Genomic DNA, 12,483 nt, shown 5'->3' with positions numbered 1-12,483 from the left:
AAAATGACAAATACCCTGGCACTGGAGTGGAGACATTTTTGCACGTCTGGCAGTGAATGAGTTAAAAGGATCCAGACCGCGACCAGCTTTCTCTTGCTTTATTTTTAGTGCAAACTGCCAAAGCTGAAATTTTAATCACAAAAGTCGATTTGGAGAACTTTTCAGTCAGAATGCAGCTCAAAAGAAACAAGAATGATCCGATTGTGACTGTTTTGACGTTGATGCTGCTAATTAGCACCGCAGCAAAACAAAACTATTTGTGTTTTCGGGATGGATCACAAATTATCGGCAACGTCAAGTATACGTGAGTTAGAGCATGACAGTACATCCATATAGTTGACACGCCGGAGAGGGCTCGGTAAGCCCCAATCGACCGAGCTACCTCCAACCTGGCAGAATGTCAATTCCGCCATGTCCCTAAACGGAGGCGACATCATTTATCCTTCTATAGTTGCTACGCGCTCTGTCATATTAATCAAACTCGCATTGCCGAAACAAACGGCGAGATATGACTTGGTTGGTGTATGATACATTTCCTCTTTTGAATGTTCAAAGTTGTTTTTGATTTTTTTCAGACCTTAAGCCACAGGTGTCAAAGTCAAGGCCCGCGGGCCAAATCCGGCCCGCCACATCATTTTTTTCGGCCCGCGAAAGCAAATCAAACTTGTTAAATTCCATGATGATTGCTAAAATCTGAGCCAAAATTTCATATATTTGGATGTAAACCACAATAAAAGTCATTATTCTTGACTTCAGATTTGAAAACGAGTCATTCATTAATTTGCTGTGTTCTCTATATGTAATATTTGAAGGGATTTAAACATTCTAATGGGTTCCCCAAATTCATAACGGCCCTCGAGAGGACACCATAACTACAATGTGGCCCGCGGCAAAAAAATGACTTTGACACCCCTGCCTTAAGCCATGTGAGAAAATTCAGTTAAGGTGTTTATTTAATCTGAATTTGGCAGCTAGCGTGACCTAATGCGTAACTTCTGTCTCCACTTAGCAGACAGGAGAATGTTGGTGTTTTGTAAGCAGTCCAATGAAAAATCTGCTGGCTTTAATATTGAATCATTGTGATTTATGTATTTATTTATTTATGTTGTTCATAAAAAACAAGCTAAAAAAATAACTCATTCAGTTTAGCCATGCCCATTAAAAAATGGATGCAAAAAAATGCTGACATGACTCCAATTGTGGCTTGTTAGAACACATCTGCCACGCATCTGAATGGAACCGACTTTTTGTGTAATCATACTTTCAAAAGTTGTTTTAAGCATAGCTTGACCGTTTTGAAGTCATTAACTCATTCACTGCCATTCACGAATTCGGGAATTGAAAATATGACAGAGAGCCATTCGCAAATGTATTCATTTTTTTTCTAGTTTGGATGCCGATAAAGCACTAGCCATGGTCTCTGGCAATTTTTTTTCCATTCCACGAAGGAGCAGCATTTCCCTTTTTTCCATGTTAGCGCTTTGTTCCAGCTTCAGCTGTTGTTAAAGCGCTATGTAAACCAATATGTATGTATTGCATTATATTTTGGACAGTCGCCCTCATTTCAATCTCATATAACTCCAAACCCATATAATTTAGGAATTAACTATTTTTGTCTGATGAATGAAGAGAGTCTTAGGTTTTCTTATGCGCATTGGATGTTTCTGTACTCCTAAAACTCAATATTATGTGGGTTCTTGGAATTCGAGTGACAATGACAAAAACCCTGGCACTGAAGCGCACACATTTTTGCACATCATCTGGCAGTGAGTGAATTAAAAAAACTGTCAGCAATGTGTCGAAATATGATTTCTGCTAGTATCACACACACGGACAGTAAAAATATAATGCTGAGTTGCATAAAGCAGGAACTCCCACCCTCAAAGACACACACACACCCTCAAACACACACGCACAAACTGTAAACACACCTGAAACCCCGAACAACATCTTCTGTTCTCAACGCCTCGTCCACCTGCGTCAGGTATGCGGCTGTGGGAAAGCAGAGAGCTGTACAAAGCACAGCAATGCTCTACCATCCTCGCAAAATTCCCTTTTGACATCCAACAGCGGCTTATTTAAAAGACGCCACCCGTCATTATTGAATGACGCAAAAAACACACACACACACACACAAAAAAGATGATGAATTGTGGACTATGGGGTTAAAAAGTGAGCATAGCAAAGTCACTGAGGATACAATAAAGCAGATGTACTAGTGAAGTGCTGCTCTTGAAATGGCCTGTTAGCTCACCTGCGTGGAATGCACACACACACACACACACACACACACACACACACACACACACACACACACACACACACACACACACACGCACACACGTCCCGGACGCTTGTCACCACGCTCCCCCTCCCATTATTATTAAAGGTCAGTAAGGATTAAAGCATGAATGGTAGCATGTTTTTTTGGGGAAATGTAATGAAAGTCACCCTGGTCAGGTGGACAGGTACAAACCTTAAGACATTAGCGAAGCATGTTTTGAGAATTGGATTGGATGAGCCTTTATTAGTCTCATAGTGGAGAATTTTTACATTTAACAGCAGCAAAGTGATAAAAGTAAGACGAAAGGAAAGCAGAAGTAGAAACACAAAATACAGGAGTGGCTGTAAAACAGCCACTCTCGTGGCGCCATCTTTGTCTTTCGTTTGGGTGCAACTGCATCATCGAGAGCAGGAGGCGTGTGTGAAAGGAAAACGATTGCCAAGCACCAACGTCTAAATGCTAACATCAATTTAGTTCAATGCAAAGAGACAATGCAGAGAGATAAAGAACTCGGATTGGATTGGATTAGCCTTTAGTAGTCGCACAGTGGAGAAATTTACATTTCACAGCAGCAAAGTTATGAAAGTAAGAAAGAAAAAAGGAAGAAGTAGAAAAACAAATTCAGCAGCTGCTGTAAAGACAGCCACTCGCGCCAATTTGAAACCAAACAACAACAAAAAACACTTTCACAAATAATATGACAACACAAAAGGAAGACAGTCATTCAATCTTCGTTTTCTGCACCCTCTTTGTGACATGAAGCAGTTCTAAATAAAGGAGATGATCAAAGCGTCCTTTTCACCAGTGCATAAGGAATTCCTTGGTGAAATGTGCATGTCTGCTGCAAGCTAAATGTTGAGATTAGTCATAAAGGTGTCGAATTCATTGACAAAAAGAGACTGTCTCACATCTCCTGTCCTATGTAAATCCACTTCAATTCCAAGCTGCGGCAGATCCACGTAAGCATCGGCGCTCCTTCTCCTTAAACCATGCATCCATCCAGCCGCAGACTGAACAAAGCGGGGCTGTGAAAATGCTGCCCATTTGTATAGCTGTTCATAGTGGTTATATTTCATGGTGTGAAAATTAGGAAGACGAAAAATAATCAAAATCCATTTAGCATGACTGCGAATAGTTTGCCCATGTTGAAAGAATTGAGCTGATTATTAGTTATATTTACATTATGTCACATTTCCATCACTATTCTACGTGTTTTTTTTACGGGATACCGTTTTGGAAATAGAAGTGGCGTGTATCTAGGTCATTTCCCCATTTTTTGTTTATAATCTACTTTGCAGCAATAAACAATTTTTGTTGTCGGCATAAGTGGCCTTGAGTGGAGAAAATAACAATAACACTTTTCTGTGGTGGAAAAACCGCCGCATTTCGCACTTCTTATGTCATCATGATAAAAATGTCTCCTCAAATGGTATTTTCAGAACAATATCAATACACAACAGGCGGGTAGGGGGTACGCATATAGACGCCGTATGCTTAGTGAAGGCCAGCTGCAAGGCCACACACTCTCCGCCGTAACTGCAGGGCAGAGTTCTGCGGCGAGCCGGGTAAATACAGGGGAACGTCGACGCCGTGCATTGCTTCATGGGTGTGGCCTAAGAACTTTGCGACTTGGAACATCTTTTCCACTGAAAGAAAGCGTGCCAAGCATGCCTGCACAGGACTGTCAAACTATTCTGTGGCAAATGTGTTTACTAAAGTCATAACAGAGCGTGAGGAACGGGAGGTCTAAGGTGAAAGCGGGCCCCACATTTTATCCATCGTGTGTGCATTTTTTGCATTTTTTCTTTTTCGTACTTTAATGACAGGGTTGAACGAAATCTCCGGTTTCATTAAAAGGAGCTCTATCCACAAAACAAAACAAAAAAAGACATTTTTGTAAGCTGGAAAGTGCATGCCAGAGCAACAACAGGTGGTGTGCAACCCCCTGTTCCCGCATTTTAGGAGCGTTTTGGCCAACTGTAGGGATCTGAGATCAATCGTACGTTTTATCCGAATGTACAGTGAGACCTCAACTCACGAACTTAATTGGTTCCCAGACAGAGTGTGTAAGGCGAAAAGTGTGTATCTCAAAAAAAATTCCCATAGGAAACCATTAAAATGGGAATAATCCGTTCCCGAGTTTCCATAAAATATACTTTTCAACTAAATAAGCCTTAAAACTACACACAACATACCTTATTCTATGTATAATAAATGTGCTATTGTATTGTAATGAAATAAATACACTGCATTGTATCATAAAGTCACTTTATTTACATTTGTGATGGTCATTGATGGCTTGATGGAATGGCATTGGAGGTCAAAGGGGATTGCTGTTTGGAAAGAGAGGCACATTATATGAGGACTGTAATTAAAGAAATAAACTGTGCTGTAAAATAAAGTTTTATTTACCTTTTTGATGGTCATTGATGGCTTATGGAAGGAGAGTCACCTTCCATGAGGACTGTTGGTCACTTAACCTCTGGTGCTGTTCGGTCGTGTGCTTCCGCCGAAGATCACTCCGCCAGCCGTGGTGGGTGTGTATTATGAAAATAGTGCTTATTATAAGGTTTAATTTTCATAAATTTGACGTTTGTAAGACAAAAAGTCTGTAAGTTAAGATGTTTGTAAGTTGAGGGCCCACTGTATTTATATTTCTTGCACGATTGTTTTGGAGAGAAAAAAAAGCAGCAGTGGAACGAATCCATTTCAGATGGGGAGAGGGGGAGAAGGCAACACAGGGAGCAGAGATGAAGGGGAAATGGAGGAGGGGGGGGGCGCTGCTTGACATGAGCCCACATCAATGACAAAGCAATCGAGAGCGTGTCAGGAATCCCATTAGCGGGCGCCGTGCTACCTTGTGGCTAGCGAGGCGTCCTCAGATGGTTGATAGCATTCCATAGCCGCAAAATTCTGTTTTTTTTTTTTTTGTCTTCCAACTTGAAAAATACTCCACATTTCAGTTTTATTGACATTGTGTCATTTATTTTTCTGCTGCTGCTTCATGTTAAAGGAATGGCGACCAATCGGGATTCAGAGGAAAGTCACGGAGCGGAGGTACAGGGACCAAACTTCATAACAGGTGGGCCTGATAGACACAACAAAACACATTTTATCTCCTCACATCTGTTTTTTTTTTTTTTTTTTTTTGCGATAAGGGCCAGGAAAATTATTTGGTGGGCCTAATCTCGCCCTTGATTATTGATTTTATAGGATTCTCCATTAAATTAACTCATTCACTGCCAGACGTGCAAAAGTGTGTCCACTCCAGTGCCAGGACCCACATAATACTGAATTTTAGGACTACGTAAACATTCAATGCAGCGTAAGAAACCTTAGACTCTTTACTTTCATAAAAAAAAATGAGTTAATTCCTAAATATATAGGTCTGGAGTTATGTGATCTTGAAATGAGGGCGGCTGTCCAAAATACAATGCAATACATACATATTGGTTTATATAGCGCTTTAACAACAGCTGAAGCTGGAATGAAGCACTAACATGGCAAAAAAGGAGAAATTGCCCCATTGTGGAAAGGAAATGCATTACCAGAGGCCATGGCCAGCGCTTTTTCAACACCCAAACAAGAAAAAACACATTTGGGAATGGCGCTCTACGTCATATTTTCAAGCCGCAAATATGAATGAATAGTGATTGAGACCACCCTGTCCTGTCATATATGGCGAGACTATGTCTGAAAATTATGACTTCTTTATGCTGGATCGATAAGTGTGACTATGTGCGTGTGTTCCAAAATGTTGACTTTCCTTCTCTGGCTAAATCCAAACCTTTCACCAAGACTCTTGGACGACACAACTATGTGATTTACCGAGCCCAGTATAACCCGTCGATTCCATGATCTACAGTCGTGATGTCATTCACGCAATAGAAAACTGCTCTATAATCATTCTCGGCCATTCTTGCTGCTACGAAATCCTGCCGAAGAGCACGATGTATCACAAACTAAGCAAAGCCGTAAATATAAAGAGCCAGTAGACACAACCCGAGGCCAAAATAAAGACTGATCCTCGTGGTATAATTTTTGTTCGACGCAAAGTAGGCTAGGCGACGCCGCTCTCCATTACTGCGCTATTTAAGATGCGGAGATGAATGAGCCCTTAAAAAAAAAAACATCAGTGCGTCTCTGAAAGGACGACAGGTAGTCTAAACAAACACGGCGAACCTCGTCTAACCTCGTGAAACACACACGCAGGCTGTCATGGCGTATCACGTTTGCGCGTCTGTCGCAGTGGGAAAGCTCCTGATTAAATAGTTTTTGCCAAGTGTGTCTCAGCGCCTCAATGAGCTCAGCGACTTTTGAAGTGAGTCGCTGAGGTCGGCTCTTATTGTGTGTCGGGACTGAAGATAACGCGGTTAGACAGCGCTCCGGGATCGTGTTTACGAGTAGTCACCGCCAGCGTTAGCAAGGAGGCATCCATTTTGGCTCAAGTCATACATGGGGGGGGGGATAGGACAGGGTAGCCGACAATGGGCTTCGATTTATAATAATAATAATAATACATTTCATTTATAAGCGCCTTTCAAAACTCTCAAGGTCACTTTACAGTCACAGGATATTTTTTTCTGTGGGTGAGCAGCGGCAGCCACCTGCGCTAGCGTTCACTCAACCTGGAATAACTCAACTAGATAGAAAGTTAGCAAGCTAGCTAATGTATAGCGAGCTAGATAGCTTATATATAGCAAATATATAGCAAGCAAGCTAATAGATAGCAAATAGCTATCTTGCTAGGTAGCCAGCTAGATAGCTAGCTAAATACGATAACCCCCAAAATGGCGATTTTCTTATTTCAACTAACGTTTTATTTTTCCGTCTTATAAAATCCCCAATTGGTTAAATAGTTTAACCAAAATGGGCATCATGGTGACGTAGTGGTTAGCACATACCGTGCTGTAAAAAAACGGATAAATGGGAAGGAACCAAAACATTCTAAATTAATCCTATGCAGCTGCGCACCGCAGCACTTTTAACGACAGCATTTGAAATGTTCCCCCTCTTCTCCTCATCTGCATAACACCATTTAGAAGTAAGCACATCAGAAAACCATCGTTCCCAAAATGTCACTTTGAATAATTCCCACCTCTCACGCAGTCGCATGCTTGGCACCATTTTCTCGATAAGTCACCTTTTGAAGTGACAACATGGCTGACAACAACTGACTTTGAAATTGTATGCAAGTCACATTTGAAATATATTTTAGAAAAGTTTTAAAGGACAACCGACGTCTCCGGACAAGTTGTGTCCATAATTTGTAAAATGGCTTCAAATGACTGCTACTGAGCGTATTTTACAAAGATTCCACCGCATATAGCTATATTTTGCATTTTAAGACTCGCGCTGAATATTCCGGAAGTCTTGTTTTTGAGTTGGTGACCTCACCCTACGTCACTGAAGGAACGCCCCTGACTGAAAAAAGGACACATTGTAGCAGTCCTTCCATCACGTCAATGCATTTGGCTGTACTTGGCACCAAAAAAAGAGGCAGAAGAGGGCGACAAAGCTCCATGTAAGGAATTAATCAGCCTCTGGAAACGGGCTGATTAATTCTTCACACGGAGCTTGGTCGCCATTTTCTGCCTCTTTTTTGGTGATATATTTCCCCCCAATGTTGCCTCAAAATGGCACGGAATAAATTCTTTAATCGATTGCAAACATGTATGCTTTCCTCTTCAGAACTATTTGTATCATATTCATAACTGGATGTGTAACAAGAAAGCATCTTCTCTGAATCTGAAGCCATTATTTTGATTCTTGAGCTATTCAAGACGTCTTGGCGTGACGTCACAAACTGGGGGCGGGACTTTCTGAAAATGCTCAATTCGCAGCTCAATTTTTTTGCAGATTTTTTACACTTTAAGTCTTTTTTATTGGTGTTTTGCATTTGACTAAAAATATCATACTGCGTGTTTTAGGTATTTTAGATGCTATAAAACGTTTTTTTCTGATGTCAGTTAGGAAACAAAAAAGTGATGTCGGTTGTCCTTGAAGGATTGAAATGAACAACTTAATAAAGACCATGATTGTGCCTAAGGCTAAATTATAGATTGTAACCTCTCACCTCAATTAAATGAATTGAACTGAAGCAGTTTGACATGCATTTTTAACAGCATTACAGCAAAATGGCGTCTTCAGTGATTCACCGAATAAAAGTTACACCCTGTATGTCTGTGGTCATCCTATTTATAGTCCGCCATAGTGAAATGCAGATGCTAAAAAGCAATACGTCAGTAGATCCCTGTTGGCTTTTGAAGTCAAATCTCAAGACGGGGTGAAAAGCGTCGATACTTTGCTGTCCGTGTAGTCTCGCTCGTAGACATATTGAGCGGCGGCTCAATGTTCTGCAACTGCGCAAAAGAAGGGAAGCTTCCCAGGGTCCGGCGTGAAGCGCCTGCAGGCCTACGTGCACCCCTCCCACCCCATATGCCAAAATGTGCAAGATGGATGGCTGAGCTTTGCTCCATGTCCAGTGGATTTAGCCATAATTTAGCCCAGATGCTAAGTAACGCTCGTCATTTTGGCTACGTAGCCGCCTGCGGGTTGTGAACGGTTAGGTTCGAACTTTTTGGATCGCTAATTTGTCATCCCACAAGGGGAAGGCTGAATTATGTCACTTAAGTATTTTTCAGACAAGTCCTTCATTGTTCCTCAAGCAAAGTCCAAGATTAGCAACCCGAGCAGATGTTTGATTGTTTGATTGTTTTGTTGCCACTTGTGCTTTGAAATGAAAACACGTCAAATGGATTAGCGAAACGACTACATTGGCTTGTTTACCATTCGTGTAATGAGGATAAGCGTTGAGGAAAATGGATGGAGAGATGCATCTAACGTAAATACTACATCAGAAAGATGACTTTAGTTCGTGCATTATAGATTTTTTTTATTTACCTGTCAGTAAGCAAAATATTGACGGTAGAAATGTTGCTAATCTTTCATCTAGAACTGCTTCATGTCACAAAGAGGGTATAGAAAGTGCTGAAGAATGAATAACTCTCTGTGTTTTTATGTTGTCATATTATTTATTTATTTATGTATTTACTGTTAGTTGCAGTTTGAGTGAATGCTTGTGCGTGTGGCTGCCGCTGCTCACCCGCAGGAAAAAAAAAAATCCTGTGACTGTAAAGTGTCCTTGAAAGTTTTGAAAGGTACTTATAAATGAATTGTATTATTATTATTATTATTAAAAAGCAACTATATATATATATATATATATATATATATATATATATATATATATATATATATATATATATATATATATATATATATATATACTATGCCATTTCCGAATTTATTCGAGAATTGAAAAGTGTGATGTGGGTTTTGGTTTTTCTTTAGTGGTGTGCCGATAAAGCACTGGTCAGACCTCTGACAATGTGCAGCAAAGGGGCAGCATTTGCCTTTTGTCCAATATTATCGCTTTGTTCCAGCTTCATCTGTTGTTAAAGCGCTATATAAACCAATATGTATGTACAGTATTTTATTGTATTTTGTACAACCGCCGCCATTTCAAGTTCAGATAACTCCAGACCAGTATAACTTAGGAATTAACTCTTTTTTTTTTCTGATGAAAGAAGAGAGTCTAAAGGTTTCTTACGCTGAACACATCAGTGAATGAGTTCAGGATACTACTTGTGAACTGTCTGTCTATCTCTCCATCTATCACACGCGCACACATGCTCGCAACGTTGCCAGCAATCTGTGTTATTTCACAGCTAAATTATATAAATCTTAGCAGCCTGGAAACAAGTCCAGGCCGAATCAGATTCACGATGTTACAAAAGGTGGATCAAATCAAACCGCAGATGGGATAAGAAGATAATACATGATTTTCTTGAGTAGGGTGAAAATAAACTCACACATTACAACCAAACTAGATTTCGGCTTGAACTATGTGGATGTTTTTTTGGTTATTTTTTTTATGTCTGTTAGACGGGAAACCACAAAAATGCCATTCCATTTCATCAATCGCATCGAGCACAAAGCGTGCACTGTCTCCAAACCAAATGGTTGTGCGTGCGTGCATGTGTATGTTGGCACCGTAAGCTGGCCTGGAGCACACGCTAATAAAGAATGATGTCACTCACAACACCTGCTTTTGGCTTGGAGGCACTGACTAATGAGATAATTGCAAGTAATCATCTTCTGTGATCTGGAGCATACAAAGGGCATATTACAAATGCTGATGGGAAAAAAAGCTTTTGGGTTTTTTTTTTACCTTGGGGAGTCAAAATGTTTTGCTAATTTACCATCCAATATTTAGTTGTTGATGTTTTGCTTGGAATTTGGTAGTGACAGAGCTTGAAACAAATTTCAAGAAAAGTGGTTTGGTTTTTCGTTTTGTTTCAATTCAAGCACAACATATTTAGTTTTTATGCAGGTTAAGATCAAATTTGGTGTTTATTTTATTTTATTTATGTGTTTTTGTTTGCTTGTTTTTGACTTCAAGATGGCGCCACGACAGTGGGTGCCTTTACAGCAGCTCCTGTGTTTTGTTTTTGCTACTATGAAATGTAAATTTCTCCACTGTGAGACAAATAAAGCCGCATCTAATTATGTTATATAATCTAATCTATGAATATTGGTCAACTGGATTCATGTAAATTGGCATTATAATATAATACACTCCAACATTATATCAAAAATAAGCCCCGGGGGCCAAATACGGCCCACCAGATCATTTATGTGCCCTGCGTAACATGTGAGTCAACCTGCTAAAATCTGCGCCCAAACGCCAACTTGTCATGTCTAATCAATAACGTAGACATTTTGCAATCGCTTCTTGACATTGTTTATCATTACTTGAGCAAATTTATTCGGGAATTGAAAATATGACGTCGAGCGCCTTTCCCGAATTTTTTGTGGTTTGGTATTTTCATGCTTTGGTGCATATAAAGCGCAGGCCATGGCCTCTGGCAATGTTTTTTTTTTCTTTTCCACAAGGGGGCAGCACTTCCCTTTTTTCCACATTGTCGCTTTGTTCCAGCTTCAGCTGTTGTTAAAGCGCTACGTAAACCAATATGTATGTATTGCATTGCATTTTAGACAGCTTCCCTCATTTCAAGCTCATATAACTCCAGACCCATATAATTTAGGAATTAACTGTTTCATCCTGATGAAAGACGATAGTCTAAGGTTTCTTATGCTGCATTCAATGTTAATGTAGTCCTAAAACTCAATATTATGTGGGTCCTGGAATTCAAGTAACAATGACATTGGAGTGGGCGCATTTTTGCATGTCAGGCAGTAAATGAGTTAATTTGATCTGCAAAATTAATGATTTTTTATGGTTGTGCTATCATAACGGCCCTCTGAGGGAAGACATAACTCCAAATTGGCCTGCAACACCCCTTTACTGCAGTATCTTCAATCATACTAATAGTATGACAGGCAAACATGAAACACCGGTGAGGCTTTCCAACAAAATGTTCCCATTTAGCTCCCAAAAGACATGGTAAAATGCTTAGGAATTTATTTCCACTTAACGTATCATGACACCGAACTGCAACTAACCGAGCATGTCAAACGACAGGAAACAGTAAAGTCGACTCGCTGAATGAACCACACAGATACTGTAATTCTTTGCTATACCTCGCCCGGTTGACTCTAACGTACACAGTCATTGAAGTTCCTGTTTGCGCCCGCTTTGAGTAACGATGCATTTCAAGACGGACGAGATCGCTTGAAACAAGGCGGTTAGTGACTGCGTGAGAAAGCGTGACACCAGCGAATACATCAACACAAGTTCAAAGCGGTGACTCTTGCGTGCCATATCCAAGAATACAGCCATGTTTTGTTGTCTGCCAACCACTCTTCTCTGACTGTGCTGTTGCCTGTATAATGACAGCCTTTCCTTTCGAACCAGGCGGCCCGGCTACTCCTCAAAAACCTCAGTGCCATTGCCAAGCCATACCGCCGCAAGGAATGCGGCCTGCAGCCGAGCCAGAAAACGGCACTCATGCAACCTACGTTTGCTTTCGATCACAAACACGGACAGCAGATGAAGTGTGTAAGTAGTGCAGTTGCGTGCCAAGCACGAGGCGTGGAATCACTCATTTATTTGGGCGCACTTACTGTACTGTTTGCCTAAAAAAATGATGTAGGGATGGCTTCCTCTGGTGGACAATTGTCAAACTGCAAATTCACTTGCAATTGTACTTGTGGATTGTATTTCTTATGACAAC

The sequence above is a fragment of the Hippocampus bargibanti genome, linkage group LG15 (assembly GCF_051943395.1).
Source record: "Hippocampus bargibanti isolate YZ-2025 linkage group LG15, ASM5194339v1, whole genome shotgun sequence".
NCBI lineage: Eukaryota > Metazoa > Chordata > Actinopteri > Syngnathiformes > Syngnathidae > Hippocampus > Hippocampus bargibanti.
Note: the sequence above shows the minus strand (reverse complement) of the source record.